Source organism: Hemitrygon akajei, chromosome 3 (genome assembly GCF_048418815.1).
Source record: "Hemitrygon akajei chromosome 3, sHemAka1.3, whole genome shotgun sequence".
Classification (NCBI taxonomy): domain Eukaryota; kingdom Metazoa; phylum Chordata; class Chondrichthyes; order Myliobatiformes; family Dasyatidae; genus Hemitrygon; species Hemitrygon akajei.
The window spans coordinates 38290826-38312765 of NC_133126.1; positions in this window are offsets into that span (position 1 = coordinate 38290826).

Here is a 21940-nt window from a genome sequence, read left to right on the forward strand (position 1 = left end):
TGACTGTGGAACCCGAAACTCCTGAACCTCCAGGCTGACTGTAGAATCCGAAACTCCTGAACCTCCCGGCTGACTGTGGAACCCGAATCTCTTGAACCTCCCGGCTGACTGTGGAACCCGAAACTCCTGCACCTCCCGGCTGACTGTGGAACCCGAAACTCCTGCACCTCCCGGCGTGGAACCCAAAACTCCTGAACCTCTCGGCTGACTGTGGAACCTGAAACTCCTGAACCTCCCGGCTGAATGTGGAACCCGAAACTCCTGAACCTCCCGGCTGACTGTGGAACCCGAAACTCCTGAACCTCCCGGCTGACTGTGGAACCCGAAACTCCTGAACCTCCCGGCTGACTGTGGAACCCGAAACTCCTGCACCTCCCGGCGTGGAACCCGAAACTCCTGAACCTCCCGGCTGACTGTGGAACCCGAAACTCCTGACCTCCCGGCTGAATGTGGAATCCAAAACTCCTGCACCCACGGCGTTGAACCCGAAACTCCTGCACCTCCCGGCGTGGAACCCGAAACTCCTGAACCTCTCGGCTGACTGTGGAACCCGAAACTCCTGAACCTCCCGGCTGAATGTGGAATCCGAAATTCCTGAACCTCCCGGCTGACTGTGGTACCCGAAACTCCAGATCCTCCCGGCTGACTGTGGAACGCGAAACTCCTGCACCTCCCGGCGTGGAACCCGAAACTCCTGAACCTCCCGGCTGACTGTGGAACCCGAAACTCCTGAACCTCCCGGCTGACTGTGGAACCCGAAACTCCTGCACCTCCCGGCTGACTGTGGAACCCGAAACTCCTGCACCTCCTGGCGTGGAACCCGAAACTCCTCAACCTCCCGGCTGACTGTGGAACCTGAAACTCCTGCACTTCCCGGCTGACTGTGGAACCCGAAACTCCTGCACCTCCCGGCATTGAACCCGAAACTCCTGAACCTGCCGGCTGACTGTGGAACCCGAAACTCCTGAACCTCCCGGTGTGGAACCCGAAACTCTTGAAACTCCCGGCTGACTGTGGAACCCGAAACTCCTGAACCTCCCGGCTGACTGTGGAACCCGAAACTCCTGCACCTCCCGGTTGACTGTGGAACACGAAACTCCTGCAGCTCCCGGCTGACTGTGGAACCCCAATCTCCTGAACCTCCCGGCTGACTGTGGAACCGGAATCTCCTGCACCTCCCGACTGACTGTGGAAACTGAAACTCCTGAACCTCCCGGCTGACTGTGGAACCCGAAACTCCTGAACCTCCCGGCTGACTGTGGAACCCGAAACTCCTGCACCTCCCGGCGTGGAACCCGAAACCCCTGAACCTCCCGGCTGACTGTGGAACCCGAAACACCTGCACCTCCCGGCGTGGAACCCGAACCTCCTGAACCTCCCGGCTGACTGTGGAACCCGAAACTCCTGAACCTCCCGGCTGACTGTGGAACCCGAAACTCCTGAACCTCCCGGCTTGGAACCCGAAACTCCTGAACCTTCCGGCAGACTGTGGAACCCGAAACTCCTGCACCTCCCGGCTGACTGTGGAACTTGAAACTCCTGAACCTCCCGGCTGAATGTGGAACCCGAAACTCCTGAACCTCCCGGCTGACTGTGGAACCCGAAACTCCTGAACCTCCAGGCTGACTGTAGAATCCGAAACTCCTGAACCTCCCGGCTGACTGTGGAACCCGAAACTCTTGAACCTCCCGGCTGACTGTGGAACCCGAAACTCCTGCACCTCCCGGCTGACTGTGGAACCCGAAACTCCTGCACCTCCCGACGTGGAACCCGAAACTCCTGAACCTCTCGGCTGACTGTGGAACCTGAAACTCCTGAACCTCCCGGCTGACTGTGGAAACCGAAACTCCTGCACCTCCCGGCGTGGAACCCGAAACTCCTGAACCTCCCGGCTGACTGTGGAACCCGAAACTCCTGAACCTCCCGGCTGACTGTGGAACCCGAAACTCCTGCACCTCCCGGCTGACTGTGGAACCCGAAACTCCTGCACCTCCTGGCGTGGAACCCGAAACTCCTCAACCTCCCGGCTGACTGTGGAACCTGAAACTCCTGCACTTCCCGGCTGACTGTGGAACCCGAAACTCCTGCACCTCCCAGCGTGGAACCCGAAACTCCTGAACCTCCCGGCTGACTGTGGAACCCGAAACTCCTGCACCTCCCGGCGTGGAACCCGAAACTCCTGACCCTCCCGGCTGACTGTGGAACCCGAAACTCCTGACCTCCCGGCTGAATGTGGAATCCAAAACTCCTGCACCCACGGCGTTGAACCCGAAACTCCTGCACCTCCCGGCGTGGAACCCGAAACTCCTGAACCTCTCGGCTGACTGTGGAACCCGAAACTCCTGAACCTCCCGGCTGAATGTGGAATCCGAAATTCCTGAACCTCCCGGCTGACTGTGGTACCCGAAACTCCAGATCCTCCCGGCTGACTGTGGAACCCGAAACTCCTGCACCTCCCGGCGTGGAACCCGAAACTCCTGCACCTCCCGGCGTGGAACCCGAAACTCCTGAACCTCCCGGCTGACTGTGGAACCCGAAACTCCTGAACCTCCCGGCTGACTGTGGAACCCGAAACTCCTGCACCTCCCGGCTGACTGTGGAACCCAAAACTCCTGCACCTCCTGGCGTGGAACCCGAAACTCCTCAACCTCCCGGCTGACTGTGGAACCTGAAACTCCTGCACTTCCCGGCTGACTGTGGAACCCGAAACTCCTGCACCTCCCAGCGTGGAACCCGAAACTCCTGAAACTCCCGGCTGACTGTGGAACCCGAAACTCCTGCACCTCCTGGCGTTGAACCCGAAACTCCTGAACCTGCCGGCTGACTGTGGAACCCGAAACTCCTGAACCTCCCGGTGTGGAACCCGAAACTCATGAAACTCCCGGCTGACTGTGGAACCCGAAACTCCTGAACCTCCCGGCTGACTGTGGAACCCGAAACTCCTGCACCTCCCGGCTGACTGTGGAACACGAAACTCCTGCACCTCCCGGCTGACTGTGGAACCCCAATCTCCTGAACCTCCCGGCTGACTGTGGAACCGGAATCTCATGCACCTCCCGACTGACTGTGGAAACTGAAAGTCCTGAACCTCCCGGCTGACTGTGGAACCCGAAACTCCTGAACCTCCCGGCTGACTGTGGAACACGAAACACCTGCACCTCCCGGCGTGGAACCCGAAACCCCTGAACCTCCCGGCTGACTGTGGAACCCGAAACACCTGCACCTCCCGGCGTGGAACCCGAACCTCCTGAACCTCCCGGCTGACTGTGGAACCCGAAACTCCTGAACCTCCCGGCTGACTGTGGAACCCGAAACTCCTGAACCTCCCGGCTTGGAACCCGAAACTCCTGAACCTTCCGGCAGACTGTGGAACCCGAAACTCCTGCACCTCCCGGCTGACTGTGGAACCCGAAACTCCTGAACCTCCCGGCTGAATGTGGAACCCGAAACTCCTGAACCTCCCGGCTGACTGTGGAACCCGAAACTCCTGAACCTCCAGGCTGACTGTAGAATCCGAAACTCCTGAACCTCCCGGCTGACTGTGGAACCCGAAACTCTTGAACCTCCCGGCTGACTGTGGAACCCGAAACTCCTGCACCTCCCGGCGGACTGTGGAACCCGAAACTCCTGCACCTCCCGGCGTGGAACCTGAAACTCCTGAACCTGCCGGCTGACTGTGGAACCCGAAACTCCTGCACCTCCCGGCGTGGAACCCGAAACTCCTGAACCTCTCGGCAGACTGTGGAACCCGAAACTCCTGAACCTCCCGGCTGACTGTGGAACCCGAAACTCCTGCACCTCCCGGCGTGGAACCCGAAACCCCTGAACCTCCCGGCTGACTGTGGAACCCGAAACACCTGCACCTCCCGGCGTGGAACACGAACCTCCTGAACCTCCCGGCTGACTGTGGAACCCGAAACTCCTGAACCTCCCGGCTGACTGTGGAACCCGAAACTCCTGAACCTCCCGGCTTGGAACCCGAAACTCCTGAACCTTCCGGCAGACTGTGGAACCCGAAACTCCTGCACCTCCCGGCTGACTGTGGAACCCGAAACTCCTGAACCTCCCGGCTGAATGTGGAACCCGAAACTCCTGAACCTCCCGGCTGACTGTGGAACCCGAAACTCCTGAACCTCCCGGCTGACTGTGGAACCCGAAACTCCTGCACCTCCCGGCTGACTGTGGAACCCGAAACTCCTGCACCTCCTGGCGTGGAACCCGAAACTCCTCAACCTCCCGGCTGACTGTGGAACCTGAAACTCCTGCACTTCCCGGCTGACTGTGGAACCCGAAACTCCTGCACCTCCCAGCGTGGAACCCGAAACTCCTGAACCTCCCGGCTGACTGTGGAACCCGAAACTCCTGCACCTCCCGGCGTGGAACCCGAAACTCCTGACCCTCCCGGCTGACTGTGGAACCCGAAACTCCTGACCTCCCGGCTGAATGTGGAATCCAAAACTCCTGCACCCACGGCGTTGAACCCGAAACTCCTGCACCTCCCGGCGTGGAACCCGAAACTCCTGAACCTCTCGGCTGACTGTGGAACCCGAAACTCCTGAACCTCCCGGCTGAATGTGGAATCCGAAATTCCTGAACCTCCCGGCTGACTGTGGTACCCGAAACTCCAGATCCTCCCGGCTGACTGTGGAACCCGAAACTCCTGCACCTCCCGGCGTGGAACCCGAAACTCCTGCACCTCCCGGCGTGGAACCCGAAACTCCTGAACCTCCCGGCTGACTGTGGAACCCGAAACTCCTGAACCTCCCGGCTGACTGTGGAACCCGAAACTCCTGCACCTCCCGGCTGACTGTGGAACCCAAAACTCCTGCACCTCCTGGCGTGGAACCCGAAACTCCTCAACCTCCCGGCTGACTGTGGAACCTGAAACTCCTGCACTTCCCGGCTGACTGTGGAACCCGAAACTCCTGCACTTCCCAGCGTGGAACCCGAAACTCCTGAAACTCCCGGCTGACTGTGGAACCCGAAACTCCTGCACCTCCCGGCGTTGAACCCGAAACTCCTGAACCTGCCGGCTGACTGTGGAACCCGAAACTCCTGAACCTCCCGGTGTGGAACCCGAAACTCATGAAACTCCCGGCTGACTGTGGAACCCGAAACTCCTGAACCTCCCGGCTGACTGTGGAACCCGAAACTCCTGCACCTCCCGGCTGACTGTGGAACACGAAACTCCTGCACCTCCCGGCTGACTGTGGAACCCCAATCTCCTGAACCTCCCGGCTGACTGTGGAACCGGAATCTCATGCACCTCCCGACTGACTGTGGAAACTGAAAGTCCTGAACCTCCCGGCTGACTGTGGAACCCGAAACTCCTGAACCTCCCGGCTGACTGTGGAACACGAAACACCTGCACCTCCCGGCGTGGAACCCGAAACCCCTGAACCTCCCGGCTGACTGTGGAACCCGAAACACCTGCACCTCCCGGCGTGGAACCCGAACCTCCTGAACCTCCCGGCTGACTGTGGAACCCGAAACTCCTGAACCTCCCGGCTGACTGTGGAACCCGAAACTCCTGAACCTCCCGGCTTGGAACCCGAAACTCCTGAACCTTCCGGCAGACTGTGGAACCCGAAACTCCTGCACCTCCCGGCTGACTGTGGAACCCGAAACTCCTGAACCTCCCGGCTGAATGTGGAACCCGAAACTCCTGAACCTCCCGGCTGACTGTGGAACCCGAAACTCCTGAACCTCCAGGCTGACTGTAGAATCCGAAACTCCTGAACCTCCCGGCTGACTGTGGAACCCGAAACTCTTGAACCTCCCGGCTGACTGTGGAACCCGAAACTCCTGCACCTCCCGGCGGACTGTGGAACCCGAAACTCCTGCACCTCCCGGCGTGGAACCTGAAACTCCTGAACCTGCCGGCTGACTGTGGAACCCGAAACTCCTGCACCTCCCGGCGTGGAACCCGAAACTCCTGAACCTCTCGGCAGACTGTGGAACCCGAAACTCCTGAACCTCCCGGCTGACTGTGGAACCCGAAACTCCTGCACCTCCCGGCGTGGAACCCGAAACCCCTGAACCTCCCGGCTGACTGTGGAACCCGAAACACCTGCACCTCCCGGCGTGGAACACGAACCTCCTGAACCTCCCGGCTGACTGTGGAACCCGAAACTCCTGAACCTCCCGGCTGACTGTGGAACCCGAAACTCCTGAACCTCCCGGCTTGGAACCCGAAACTCCTGAACCTTCCGGCAGACTGTGGAACCCGAAACTCCTGCACCTCCCGGCTGACTGTGGAACCCGAAACTCCTGAACCTCCCGGCTGAATGTGGAACCCGAAACTCCTGAACCTCCCGGCTGACTGTGGAACCCGAAACTCCTGAACCTCCAGGCTGACTGTAGAATCCGAAACTCCTGAACCTCCCGGCTGACTGTGGAACCCGAAACTCTTGAACCTCCCGGCTGACTGTGGAACCCGAAACTCCTGCACCTCCCGGCTGACTGTGGAACCCGAAACTCCTGCACCTCCCGGCGTGGAACCCGAAACTCCTGAACCTCTCGGCTGACTGTGGAACCTGAAACTCCTGAACCTCCCGGCTGACTGTGGAACCCGAAACTCCTGCACCTCCCGGCGTGGAACCCGAAACTCCTGAACCTCCCGGCTGACTGTGGAACCCGAAACTCCTGAACCTCCCGGCTGACTGTGGAACCCGAAACTCCTGCACCTCCCGGCTGACTGTGGAACCCGAAACTCCTGCACCACCTGGCGTGGAACCCGAAACTCCTCAACCTCCCGGCTGACTGTGGAACCTGAAACTCCTGCACTTCCCGGCTGACTGTGGAACCCGAAACTCCTGCACCTCCCAGCGTGGAACCCGAAACTCCTGAACCTCCCGGCTGACTGTGGAACCCGAAACTCCTGCACCTCCCGGCATTGAACCCGAAACTCCTGAACCTGCCGGCTGACTGTGGAACCCGAAACTCCTGAACCTCCCGGTGTGGAACCCGAAACTCATGAAACTCCCGGCTGACTGTGGAACCCGAAACTCCTGAACCTCCCGGCTGACTGTGGAACCCGAAACTCCTGCACCTCCCGGCTGACTGTGGAACACGAAACTCCTGCACCTCCCGGCTGACTGTGGAACCCCAATCTCCTGAACCTCCCGGCTGACTGTGGAACCGGAATCTCCTGCACCTCCCGACTGACTGTGGAAACTGAAACTCCTGAACCTCCCGGCTGACTGTGGAACCCGAAACTCCTGAACCTCCCGGCTGACTGTGGAACCCGAAACTCCTGAACCTCCCGGCTGACTGTGGAACCCGAAACACCTGCACCTCACAGCGTGGAACCCGAACCTCCTGAACCTCCCGGCTGACTGTGGAACCCGAAACTCCTGAACCTCCCGGCTGACTGTGGAACCCGAAACTCCTGAACCTCCCGGCTTGGAACCCGAAACTCCTGAACCTTCCGGCAGACTGTGGAACCCGAAACTCCTGCACCTCCCGGCTGACTGTGGAACCCGAAAATCCTGAACCTCCCGGCTGAATGTGGAACCCGAAACTCCTGAACCTCCCGGCTGACTGTGGAACCCGAAACTCCTGAACCTCCAGGCTGACTGTAGAATCTGAAACTCCTGAACCTCCCGGCTGACTGTGGAACCCGAATCTCTTGAACCTCCCGGCTGACAGTGGAACCCGAAACTCCTGCACCTCCCGGCTGACTGTGGAACCCGAAACTCCTGCACCTCCCGGCGTGGAACCCGAAACTCCTGAACCTCTCGGCTGACTGTGGAACCTGAAACTCCTGAACCTCCCGGCTGACTGTGGAACCCGAAACTCCTGAACCTCCCGGCGTGGAACCCGAAACTCCTGAACCTCCCAGCTGACTGTGGATCCCGAAACTCCTGAACCTCCCGGCTGAATGTGGAACCCGAAACTCCTGAACCTCCCGGCTGACTGTGGAACCCGAAACTCCTGAACCTCCCGGCTGACTGTAGAATCCGAAACTCCTGAACCTCCCGGCTGACTGTGGAACCCGAAACTCTTGAACCTCCCGGCTGACTGTGGAACCCGAAACTCCTGCACCTCCCAGCTGAATGTGGAACCCGAAACTCCTGAACCTCCCGGCTGACTGTGGAACCCGAAACTCCTGAACCTCCCGGCTGACTGTGGAACCCGAAACTCCTGCATCTCCCGGAGTGGAACCTGAAACTCCTGAACCTCTCGGCTGACTGTGGAACCTGAAACTCCTGAACCTCCCGGCTGACTGTAGAACCCGAAACTCCTGAACCTCCCGGTGTGGAACCCGAAACACCTGCACCTCCCGGCTGACTGTGGAACCCGAAACTCCTGCACCTCCCGGCTGACTGTGGAACCCGAAATTCCTGAACCTCCAAGCTGACTCTGGAACCCGAAACTCCTGCACCTCCCGGAGTGGAACCCGAAACTCCTGAACCACCCAGCTGACTGTGGAACCCGAAACTCCTGAAGCTCCCGGCTGAATGTGGAACCCGAAACTCCTGAACCTCCCGGCTGTCTGTGGAACCCGAAACTCCTGAACCTCCCGGCTGACTGTAGAATCCGAAACTCCTGAACCTCCCGGCTGACTGTGGAACCCGAAACTCTTGAACCTCCCGGCTGACTGTGGAACCCGAAACTCCTGCACCTCCCAGCTGACTGTGGAACCCGAAACTCCTGAACCTCCCGGCTGACTGTGGAACCTGAAACTCCTGAACCTCCCGGCTGACTGTGGAACCCGAAACTCCTGAACCTCCCGGCTGACTGTGGAACCCGAAACTCCTGCACCTCCCGGCGTGGAACCCGAAACTCCTGAACCTCTCGGCTGACTGTGGAACCTGAAACTCCTGAACCTCCCGGCTGACTGTGGAACCCGAAACTCCTGCAACACCCGGCTGACTGTGGAACCCGAAACTCCTGAACCTCCCGGCTGACTGTGGAACCCGAAACTCCCTCACCTCCCGGCGTGGAACCCGAAACTCCTGAACCTCTCGGCTGACTGTGGAACCTGAAACTCCTGAACCTCCCGGCTGACTGTGGAACCCGAAACTCCTGAACCTCCCGGTGTGGAACCCGAAACACCTGCACCTCCCGGCTGACTGTGGAACCCGAAACTCCTGCACCTCCCGTCTGACGGTGGAACCCAAAATTCCTGAACCTCCCAGCTGACTCTGGAACCCGAAACTCCTGAACCTCCCAGCTGACTGTGGATCCCGAAACTCCTGCAACTCCCTGCGTGGAACCCGAAACTCCTGAACCTCCCGGCTGACTGTGGAACCCTAAAGTCCTGCACCTCCCGGCTGACTGTGGAACCCGAAACTCCTGAACCTCCCGGCTGAATGTGGAACCCGAAACTCCTGCACATCCCGGCTGACTGTGGAACCCGAAACTCCTGAACCTCCCGGCTGAATGTGGAACCCGTAACTCCTGCAACTCCCCGCGTGGAACCCGAAACTCCTGAACCTCCCGGCTGACTGTGGAACCCGAAACTCCTGCACCTCCTGGCTGACTGTGGAACCCGAAACTCCTGCACCTCCCGGCTGACTGTGGAACCCGAAACTCCTGCACCTCCCGGTGTGGAACCCGAAACTCCTGAACCTCCCGGCTGACTGTTGAACCCGAAACTCCTGAACCTCCCGGCTGACTGTGGAACCCGAAACTCCTGCACCTCCCGGCTGACTGTGGAACCCGAAACTCCTGCACCTCCCGGCTGACTGTGGGACCTGAAACTCCGGAACCTCCCGGCTGACTGTGGAACCCGAAACTCCTGCACCTCCCGGCTGACTATGGAACCCGAAACTCCTGAACCTCCCGGCTGACTGTGGAACCCGAAACTCCTGATCTCCCGGCTGACTGTGGAACCCGAAACTCCTGAACCTCCCGTCGTGGAACCCGAAACTCCTGAACCTCCCGGTGTGGAACACGAAACTCATGAAACTCCCGGCTGACTGTGGAACCCGAAACTCCTGAACCTCCCGGCTGACTGTGGAACCCGAAACTCCTGCACCTCCCGGCTGACTGTGGAACACGAAACTCCTGCACCTCCCGGCTGACTGTGGAACCCCAATCTCCTGAACCTCCCGGCTGACTGTGGAACCGGAATCTCATGCACCTCCCGACTGACTGTGGAAACTGAAAGTCCTGAACCTCCCGGCTGACTGTGGAACCCGAAACTCCTGAACCTCCCGGCTGACTGTGGAACACGAAACACCTGCACCTCCCGGCGTGGAACCCGAAACCCCTGAACCGACCGGCTGACTGTGGAACCCGAAACACCTGCACCTCCCGGCGTGGAACCCGAACCTCCTGAACCTCCCGGCTGACTGTGGAACCCGAAACTCCTGAACCTCCCGGCTGACTGTGGAACCCGAAACTCCTGAACCTCCCGGCTTGGAACCCGAAACTCCTGAACCTTCCGGCAAACTGTGGAACCCGAAACTCCTGCACCTCCCGGCTGACTGTGGAACCCGAAACTCCTGAACCTCCCGGCTGAATGTGGAACCCGAAACTCCTGAACCTCCCGGCTGACTGTGGAACCCGAAACTCCTGAACCTCCAGGCTGACTGTAGAATCCGAATCTCCTGAACCTCCCGGCTGACTGTGGAACCCGAAACTCTTGAACCTCCCGGCTGACTGTGGAACCCGAAACTCCTGCACCTCCCGGCGGACTGTGGAACCCGAAACTCCTGCACCTCCCGGCGTGGAACCTGAAACTCCTGAACCTGCCGGCTGACTGTGGAACCCGAAACTCCTGCACCTCCCGGCGTGGAACCCGAAACTCCTGAAACTCTCGGCAGACTGTGGAACCCGAAACTCCTGAACCTCCCGGCTGACTGTGGAACCCGAAACTCCTGCACCTCCCGGCGTGGAACCCGAAACCCCTGAACCTCCCGGCTGACTGTGGAACCCGAAACACCTGCACCTCCCGGCGTGGAACACGAACCTCCTGAACCTCCCGGCTGACTGTGGAACCCGAAACTCCTGAACCTCCCGGCTGACTGTGGAACCCGAAACTCCTGAACCTCCCGGCTTGGAACACGAAACTCCTGAACCTTCCGGCAGACTGTGGAACCCGAAACTCCTGCACCTCCCGGCTGACTGTGGAACCCGAAACTCCTGAACCTCCCGGCTGAATGTGGAACCCGAAACTCCTGAACCTCCCGGCTGACTGTGGAACCCGAAACTCCTGAACCTCCAGGCTGACTGTAGAATCCGAAACTCCTGAACCTCGCGGCTGACTGTGGAACCCGAAACTCTTGAACCTCCCGGCTGACTGTGGAACCCGAAACTCCTGCACCTCCCGGCTGACTGTGGAACCCGAAACTCCTGCACCTCCCGGCGTGGAACCCGAAACTCCTGAACCTCTCGGCTGACTGTGGAACCTGAAACTCCTGAACCTCCCGGCTGACTGTGGAACCCGAAACTCCTGCACCTCCCGGCGTGGAACCCGAAACTCCTGAACCTCCCGGCTGACTGTGGAACCCGAAACTCCTGAACCTCCCGGCTGACTGTGGAACCCGAAACTCCTGCACCTCCCGGCTGACTGTGGAACCCGAAACTCCTGCACCACCTGGCGTGGAACCCGAAACTCCTCAACCTCCCGGCTGACTGTGGAACCTGAAACTCCTGCACTTCCCGGCTGACTGTGGAACCCGAAACTCCTGCACCTCCCAGCGTGGAACCCGAAACTCCTGAACCTCCCGGCTGACTGTGGAACCCGAAACTCCTGCACCTCCCGGCATTGAACCCGAAACTCCTGAACCTGCCGGCTGACTGTGGAACCCGAAACTCCTGAACCTCCCGGTGTGGAACCCGAAACTCATGAAACTCCCGGCTGACTGTGGAACCCGAAACTCCTGAACCTCCCGGCTGACTGTGGAACCCGAAACTCCTGCACCTCCCGGCTGACTGTGGAACACGAAACTCCTGCACCTCCCGGCTGACTGTGGAACCCCAATCTCCTGAACCTCCCGGCTGACTGTGGAACCGGAATCTCCTGCACCTCCCGACTGACTGTGGAAACTGAAACTCCTGAACCTCCCGGCTGACTGTGGAACCCGAAACTCCTGAACCTCCCGGCTGACTGTGGAACCCGAAACTCCTGAACCTCCCGGCTGACTGTGGAACCCGAAACACCTGCACCTCACAGCGTGGAACCCGAACCTCCTGAACCTCCCGGCTGACTGTGGAACCCGAAACTCCTGAACCTCCCGGCTGACTGTGGAACCCGAAACTCCTGAACCTCCCGGCTTGGAACCCGAAACTCCTGAACCTTCCGGCAGACTGTGGAACCCGAAACTCCTGCACCTCCCGGCTGACTGTGGAACCCGAAAATCCTGAACCTCCCGGCTGAATGTGGAACCCGAAACTCCTGAACCTCCCGGCTGACTGTGGAACCCGAAACTCCTGAACCTCCAGGCTGACTGTAGAATCTGAAACTCCTGAACCTCCCGGCTGACTGTGGAACCCGAATCTCTTGAACCTCCCGGCTGACAGTGGAACCCGAAACTCCTGCACCTCCCGGCTGACTGTGGAACCCGAAACTCCTGCACCTCCCGGCGTGGAACCCGAAACTCCTGAACCTCTCGGCTGACTGTGGAACCTGAAACTCCTGAACCTCCCGGCTGACTGTGGAACCCGAAACTCCTGAACCTCCCGGCGTGGAACCCGAAACTCCTGAACCTCCCAGCTGACTGTGGATCCCGAAACTCCTGAACCTCCCGGCTGAATGTGGAACCCGAAACTCCTGAACCTCCCGGCTGACTGTGGAACCCGAAACTCCTGAACCTCCCGGCTGACTGTAGAATCCGAAACTCCTGAACCTCCCGGCTGACTGTGGAACCCGAAACTCTTGAACCTCCCGGCTGACTGTGGAACCCGAAACTCCTGCACCTCCCAGCTGAATGTGGAACCCGAAACTCCTGAACCTCCCGGCTGACTGTGGAACCCGAAACTCCTGAACCTCCCGGCTGACTGTGGAACCCGAAACTCCTGCATCTCCCGGAGTGGAACCTGAAACTCCTGAACCTCTCGGCTGACTGTGGAACCTGAAACTCCTGAACCTCCCGGCTGACTGTAGAACCCGAAACTCCTGAACCTCCCGGTGTGGAACCCGAAACACCTGCACCTCCCGGCTGACTGTGGAACCCGAAACTCCTGCACCTCCCGGCTGACTGTGGAACCCGAAATTCCTGAACCTCCAAGCTGACTCTGGAACCCGAAACTCCTGCACCTCCCGGAGTGGAACCCGAAACTCCTGAACCACCCAGCTGACTGTGGAACCCGAAACTCCTGAAGCTCCCGGCTGAATGTGGAACCCGAAACTCCTGAACCTCCCGGCTGTCTGTGGAACCCGAAACTCCTGAACCTCCCGGCTGACTGTAGAATCCGAAACTCCTGAACCTCCCGGCTGACTGTGGAACCCGAAACTCTTGAACCTCCCGGCTGACTGTGGAACCCGAAACTCCTGAACCTCCCGGCTGACTGTGGAACCTGAAACTCCTGAACCTCCCGGCTGACTGTGGAACCTGAAACTCCTGAACCTCCCGGCTGACTGTGGAACCTGAAACTCTTGAACCTCCCGGCTGACTGTGGAACCCGAAACTCCTGCACCTCCCAGCTGACTGTGGAACCCGAAACTCCTGAACCTCCCGGCTGACTGTGGAACCTGAAACTCCTGAACCTCCCGGCTGACTGTGGAACCCGAAACTCCTGAACCTCCCGGCTGACTGTGGAACCCGAAACTCCTGCACCTCCCGGCGTGGAACCCGAAACTCCTGAACCTCTCGGCTGACTGTGGAACCTGAAACTCCTGAACCTCCCGGCTGACTGTGGAACCCGAAACTCCTGCAACACCCGGCTGACTGTGGAACCCGAAACTCCTGAACCTCCCGGCTGACTGTGGAACCCGAAACTCCCTCACCTCCCGGCGTGGAACCCGAAACTCCTGAACCTCTCGGCTGACTGTGGAACCTGAAACTCCTGAACCTCCCGGCTGACTGTGGAACCCGAAACTCCTGAACCTCCCGGTGTGGAACCCGAAACACCTGCACCTCCCGGCTGACTGTGGAACCCGAAACTCCTGCACCTCCCGGCTGACGGTGGAACCCAAAATTCCTGAACCTCCCAGCTGACTCTGGAACCCGAAACTCCTGAACCTCCCAGCTGACTGTGGATCCCGAAACTCCTGCAACTCCCTGCGTGGAACCCGAAACTCCTGAACCTCCCGGCTGACTGTGGAACCCTAAAGTCCTGCACCTCCCGGCTGACTGTGGAACCCGAAACTCCTGAACCTCCCGGCTGAATGTGGAACCCGAAACTCCTGCACATCCCGGCTGACTGTGGAACCCGAAACTCCTGAACCTCCCGGCTGAATGTGGAACCCGTAACTCCTGCAACTCCCCGCGTGGAACCCGAAACTCCTTAACCTCCCGGCTGACTGTGGAACCCGAAACTCCTGCACCTCCTGGCTGACTGTGGAACCCGAAACTCCTGCACCTCCCGGCTGACTGTGGAACCCGAAACTCCTGCACCTCCCGGTGTGGAACCCGAAACTCCTGAACCTCCCGGCTGACTGTTGAACCCGAAACTCCTGAACCTCCCGGCTGACTGTGGAACCCGAAACTCCTGCACCTCCCGGCTGACTGTGGAACCCGAAACTCCTGCACCTCCCGGCTGACTGTGGGACCTGAAACTCCGGAACCTCCCGGCTGACTGTGGAACCCGAAACTCCTGCACCTCCCGGCTGACTATGGAACCCGAAACTCCTGAACCTCCCGGCTGACTGTGGAACCCGAAACTCCTGATCTCCCGGCTGACTGTGGAACCCGAAACTCCTGAACCTCCCGGCGTGGAACCCGAAACTCCTGAACCTCCCGGTGTGGAACCCGAAACTCATGAAACTCCCGGCTGACTGTGGAACCCGAAACTCCTGAACCTCCCGGCTGACTGTGGAACCCGAAACTCCTGCACCTCCCGGCTGACTGTGGAACACGAAACTCCTGCACCTCCCGGCTGACTGTGGAACCCCAATCTCCTGAACCTCCCGGCTGACTGTGGAACCGGAATCTCATGCACCTCCCGACTGACTGTGGAAACTGAAAGTCCTGAACCTCCCGGCTGACTGTGGAACCCGAAACTCCTGAACCTCCCGGCTGACTGTGGAACACGAAACACCTGCACCTCCCGGCGTGGAACCCGAAACCCCTGAACCGACCGGCTGACTGTGGAACCCGAAACACCTGCACCTCCCGGCGTGGAACCCGAACCTCCTGAACCTCCCGGCTGACTGTGGAACCCGAAACTCCTGAACCTCCCGGCTGACTGTGGAACCCGAAACTCCTGAACCTCCCGGCTTGGAACCCGAAACTCCTGAACCTTCCGGCAGACTGTGGAACCCGAAACTCCTGCACCTCCCGGCTGACTGTGGAACCCGAAACTCCTGAACCTCCCGGCTGAATGTGGAACCCGAAACTCCTGAACCTCCCGGCTGACTGTGGAACCCGAAACTCCTGAACCTCCAGGCTGACTGTAGAATCCGAATCTCCTGAACCTCCCGGCTGACTGTGGAACCCGAAACTCTTGAACCTCCCGGCTGACTGTGGAACCCGAAACTCCTGCACCTCCCGGCGGACTGTGGAACCCGAAACTCCTGCACCTCCCGGCGTGGAACCTGAAACTCCTGAACCTGCCGGCTGACTGTGGAACCCGAAACTCCTGCACCTCCCGGCGTGGAACCCGAAACTCCTGAACCTCTCGGCAGACTGTGGAACCCGAAACTCCTGAACCTCCCGGCTGACTGTGGAACCCGAAACTCCTGCACCTCCCGGCGTGGAACCCGAAACCCCTGAACCTCCCGGCTGACTGTGGAACCCGAAACACCTGCACCTCCCGGCGTGGAACACGAACCTCCTGAACCTCCCGGCTGACTGTGGAACCCGAAACTCCTGAACCTCCCGGCTGACTGTGGAACCCGAAACTCCTGAACCTCCCGGCTTGGAACCCGAAACTCCTGAACCTTCCGGCAGACTGTGGAACCCGAAACTCCTGCACCTCCCGGCTGACTGTGGAACCCGAAACTCCTGAACCTCCCGGCTGAATGTGGAACCCGAAGCTCCTGAACCTCCCGGCTGACTGTGGAACCCGAAACTCCTGAACCTCCAGGCTGACTGTAGAATCCGAAACTCCTGAACCTCCCGGCTGACTGTGGAACCCGAAACTCTTGAACCTCCCGGCTGACTGTGGAACCCGAAACTCCTGCACCTCCCGGCTGACTGTGGAACCCGAAACTCCTGCACCTCCCGGCGTGGAACACGAAACTCCTGAACCTCTCGGCTGACTGTGGAACCTGAAACTCCTGAACCTCCCGGCTGACTGTGGAACCCGAAACTCCTGCACCTCCCGGCGTGGAACCCGAAACTCCTGAACCTCCCGGCTGACTGTGGAACCCGAAACTCCTGAACCTCCCGGCTGACTGTGGAACCCGAAACTCCTGCACCTCCCGGCTGACTGTGGAACCCGAAACTCCTGCACCTCCTGGCGTGGAACCCGAAACTCCTCAACCTCCCGGCTGACTGTGGAACCTGAAACTCCTGCACTTCCCGGCTGACTGTGGAACCCGAAACTCCTGCACCTCCCAGCGTGGAACCCGAAACTCCTGAACCTCCCGGCTGACTGTGGAACCCGAAACTCCTGCACCTCCCGGCATTGAACCCGAAACTCCTGAACCTGCCGGCTGACTGTGGAACCCGAAACTCCTGAACCTCCCGGTGTGGAACCCGAAACTCATGAAACTCCCGGCTGACTGTGGAACCCGAAACTCCTGAACCTCCCGGCTGACTGTGGAACCCGAAACTCCTGCACCTCCCGGCTGACTGTGGAACCCCAATCTCCTGAACCTCCCGGCTGACTGTGGAACCGGAATCTCCTGCACCTCCCGACTGACTGTGGAAACTGAAACTCCTGAACCTCCCGGCTGACTGTGGAACCCGAAACTCCTGAACCTCCCGGCTGACTGTGGAACCCGAAACTCCTGCACCTCCCGGCGTGGAACCCGAAACCCCTGAACCTCCCGGCTGACTGTGGAACCCGAAACACCTGCACCTCACAGCGTGGAACCCGAACCTCCTGAACCTCCCGGCTGACTGTGGAACCCGAAACTCCTGAACCTCCCGGCTGACTGTGGAACCCGAAACTCCTGAACCTCCCGGCTTGGAACCCGAAACTCCTGAACCTTCCGGCAGACTGTGGAACCCGAAACTCCTGCACCTCCCGGCTGACTGTGGAACCCGAAAATCCTGAACCTCCCGGCTGAATGTGGAACCCGAAACTCCTGAACCTCCCGGCTGACTGTGGAACCCGAAACTCCTGAACCTCCAGGCTGACTGTAGAATCTGAAACTCCTGAACCTCCCGGCTGACTGTGGAACCCGAATCTCTTGAACCTCCCGGCTGACAGTGGAACCCGAAACTCCTGCACCTCCCGGCTGACTGTGGAACCCGAAACTCCTGCACCTCCCGGCGTGGAACCCGAAACTCCTGAACCTCTCGGCTGACTGTGGAACCTGAAACTCCTGAACCTCCCGGCTGACTGTGGAACCCGAAACTCCTGAACCTCCCGGCGTGGAACCCGAAACTCCTGAACCTCCCAGCTGACTGTGGATCCCGAAACTCCTGAACCTCCCGGCTGAATGTGGAACCCGAAACTCCTGAACCTCCCGGCTGACTGTGGAACCCGAAACTCCTGAACCTCCCGGCTGACTGTAGAATCCGAAACTCCTGAACCTCCCGGCTGACTGTGGAACCCGAAACTCTTGAACCTCCCGGCTGACTGTGGATCCCGAAACTCCTGCACCTCCCAGCTGAATGTGGAACCCGAAACTCCTGAACCTCCCGGCTGACTGTGGAACCCGAAACTCCTGCACCTCCCGGCGTGGAACCCGAAACCCCTGAACCTCCCGGCTGACTGTGGAACCCGAAACACCTGCACCTCCCGGCGTGGAACCCGAACCTCCTGAACCTCCCGGCTGACTGTGGAACCCGAAACTCCTGAACCTCCCGGCTGACTGTGGAACCCGAAACTCCTGAACCTCCCGGCTTGGAACCCGAAACTCCTGAACCTTCCGGCAGACTGTGGAACCCGAAACTCCTGCACCTCCCGGCTGACTGTGGAACCCGAAACTCCTGAACCTCCCAGCTGACTGTGGAACCCGAAACTCCTGAACCTCCAGGCTGACTGTAGAATCCGAAACTCCTGAACCTCCCGGCTGACTGTGGAACCCGAATCTCTTGAACCTCCCGGCTGACTGTGGAACCCGAAACTCCTGCACCTCCCGGCTGACTGTGGAACCCGAAACTCCTGCACCTCCCGGCGTGGAACCCAAAACTCCTGAACCTCTCGGCTGACTGTGGAACCTGAAACTCCTGAACCTCCCGGCTGAATGTGGAACCCGAAACTCCTGAACCTCCCGGCTGACTGTGGAACCCGAAACTCCTGAACCTCCCGGCTGACTGTGGAACCCGAAACTCCTGAACCTCCCGGCTGACTGTGGAACCCGAAACTCCTGCACCTCCCGGCGTGGAACCCGAAACTCCTGAACCTCCCGGCTGACTGTGGAACCCGAAACTCCTGACCTCCCGGCTGAATGTGGAATCCAAAACTCCTGCACCCACGGCGTTGAACCCGAAACTCCTGCACCTCCCGGCGTGGAACCCGAAACTCCTGAACCTCTCGGCTGACTGTGGAACCCGAAACTCCTGAACCTCCCGGCTGAATGTGGAATCCGAAATTCCTGAACCTCCCGGCTGACTGTGGTACCCGAAACTCCAGATCCTCCCGGCTGACTGTGGAACGCGAAACTCCTGCACCTCCCGGCGTGGAACCCGAAACTCCTGAACCTCCCGGCTGACTGTGGTACCCGAAACTCCTGAACCTCCCGGCTGACTGTGGAACCCGAAACTCCTGCACCTCCCGGCTGACTGTGGAACCCGAAACTCCTGCACCTCCTGGCGTGGAACCCGAAACTCCTCAACCTCCCGGCTGACTGTGGAACCTGAAACTCCTGCACTTCCCGGCTGACTGTGGAACCCGAAACTCCTGCACCTCCCGGCATTGAACCCGAAACTCCTGAACCTGCCGGCTGACTGTGGAACCCGAAACTCCTGAACCTCCCGGTGTGGAACCCGAAACTCATGAAACTCCCGGCTGACTGTGGAACCCGAAACTCCTGAACCTCCCGGCTGACTGTGGAACCCGAAACTCCTGCACCTCCCGGTTGACTGTGGAACACGAAACTCCTGCAGCTCCCGGCTGACTGTGGAACCCCAATCTCCTGAACCTCCCGGCTGACTGTGGAACCGGAATCTCCTGCACCTCCCGACTGACTGTGGAAACTGAAACTCCTGAACCTCCCGGCTGACTGTGGAACCCGAAACTCCTGAACCTCCCGGCTGACTGTGGAACCCGAAACTCCTGCACCTCCCGGCGTGGAACCCGAAACCCCTGAACCTCCCGGCTGACTGTGGAACCCGAAACACCTGCACCTCCCGGCGTGGAACCCGAACCTCCTGAACCTCCCGGCTGACTGTGGAACCCGAAACTCCTGAACCTCCCGGCTGACTGTGGAACCCGAAACTCCTGAACCTCCCGGCTTGGAACCCGAAACTCCTGAACCTTCCGGCAGACTGTGGAACCCGAAACTCCTGCACCTCCCGGCTGACTGTGGAACCCGAAACTCCTGAACCTCCCGGCTGAATGTGGAACCCGAAACTCCTGAACCTCCCGGCTGACTGTGGAACCCGAAACTCCTGAACCTCCAGGCTGACTGTAGAATCCGAAACTCCTGAACCTCCCGGCTGACTGTGGAACCCGAAACTCTTGAACCTCCCGGCTGACTGTGGAACCCGAAACTCCTGCACCTCCCGGCTGACTGTGGAACCCGAAACTCCTGCACCTCCCGACGTGGAACCCGAAACTCCTGAACCTCTCGGCTGACTGTGGAACCTGAAACTCCTGAACCTCCCGGCTGACTGTGGAAACCGAAACTCCTGCACCTCCCGGCGTGGAACCCGAAACTCCTGAACCTCCCGACTGACTGTGGAACCCGAAACTCCTGAACCTCCCGGCTGACTGTGGAACCCGAAACTCCTGCACCTCCCGGCTGACTGTGGAACCCGAAACTCCTGCACCTCCTGGCGTGGAACCCGAAACTCCTCAACCTCCCGGCTGACTGTGGAACCTGAAACTCCTGCACTTCCCGGCTGACTGTGGAACCCGAAACTCCTGCACCTCCCAGCGTGGAACCCGAAACTCCTGAACCTCCCGGCTGAATGTGGAACCCGAAACTCCTGCACCTCCCGGCATTGAACCCGAAACTCCTGAACCTGCCGGCTGACTGTTGAACCCGAAACTCCTGAACCTCCCGGCTGACTGTGGAACCCGAAACTCCTGCACCTCCCGGCGTGGAACCCGAAACTCCTGACCCTCCCGGCTGACTGTGGAACCCGAAACTCCTGACCTCCCGGCTGAATGTGGAATCCAAAACTCCTGCACCCACGGCGTTGAACCCGAAACTCCTGCACCTCCCGGCGTGGAACCCGAAACTCCTGAACCTCTCGGCTGACTGTGGAACCCGAAACTCCTGAACCTCCCGGCTGAATGTGGAATCCGAAATTCCTGAACCTCCCGGCTGACTGTGGTACCCGAAACTCCAGATCCTCCCGGCTGACTGTGGAACCCGAAACTCCTGCACCTCCCGGCGTGGAACCCGAAACTCCTGCACCTCCCGGCGTGGAACCCGAAACTCCTGAACCTCCCGGCTGACTGTGGAACCCGAAACTCCTGAACCTCCCGGCTGACTGTGGAACCCGAAACTCCTGCACCTCCCGGCTGACTGTGGAACCCAAAACTCCTGCACCTCCTGGCGTGGAACCCGAAACTCCTCAACCTCCCGGCTGACTGTGGAACCTGAAACTCCTGCACTTCCCGGCTGACTGTGGAACCCGAAACTCCTGCACCTCCCAGCGTGGAACCCGAAACTCCTGAAACTCCCGGCTGACTGTGGAACCCGAAACTCCTGCACCTCCCGGCGTTGAACCCGAAACTCCTGAACCTGCCGGCTGACTGTGGAACCCGAAACTCCTGAACCTCCCGGTGTGGAACCCGAAACTCATGAAACTCCCGGCTGACTGTGGAACCCGAAACTCCTGAACCTCCCGGCTGACTGTGGAACCCGAAACTCCTGCACCTCCCGGTTGACTGTGGAACACGAAACTCCTGCACCTCCCGGCTGACTGTGGAACCCCAATCTCCTGAACCTCCCGGCTGACTGTGGAACCGGAATCTCATGCACCTCCCGACTGACTGTGGAAACTGAAAGTCCTGAACCTCCCGGCTGACTGTGGAACCCGAAACTCCTGAACCTCCCGGCTGACTGTGGAACACGAAACACCTGCACCTCCCTGCGTGGAACCCGAAACCCCTGAACCTCCCGGCTGACTGTGGAACCCGAAACACCTGCACCTCCCGGCGTGGAACCCGAACCTCCTGAACCTCCCGGCTGACTGTGGAACCCGAAACTCCTGAACCTCCCGGCTGACTGTGGAACCCGAAACTCCTGAACCTCCCGGCTTGGAACCCGAAACTCCTGAACCTTCCGGCAGACTGTGGAACCCGAAACTCCTGCACCTCCCGGCTGACTGTGGAACCCGAAACTCCTGAACCTCCCGGCTGAATGTGGAACCCGAAACTCCTGAACCTCCCGGCTGACTGTGGAACCCGAAACTCCTGAACCTCCAGGCTGACTGTAGAATCCGAAACTCCTGAACCTCCCGGCTGACTGTGGAACCCGAAACTCTTGAACCTCCCGGCTGACTGTGGAACCCGAAACTCCTGCACCTCCCGGCGGACTGTGGAACCCGAAACTCCTGCACCTCCCGGCGTGGAACCTGAAACTCCTGAACCTGCC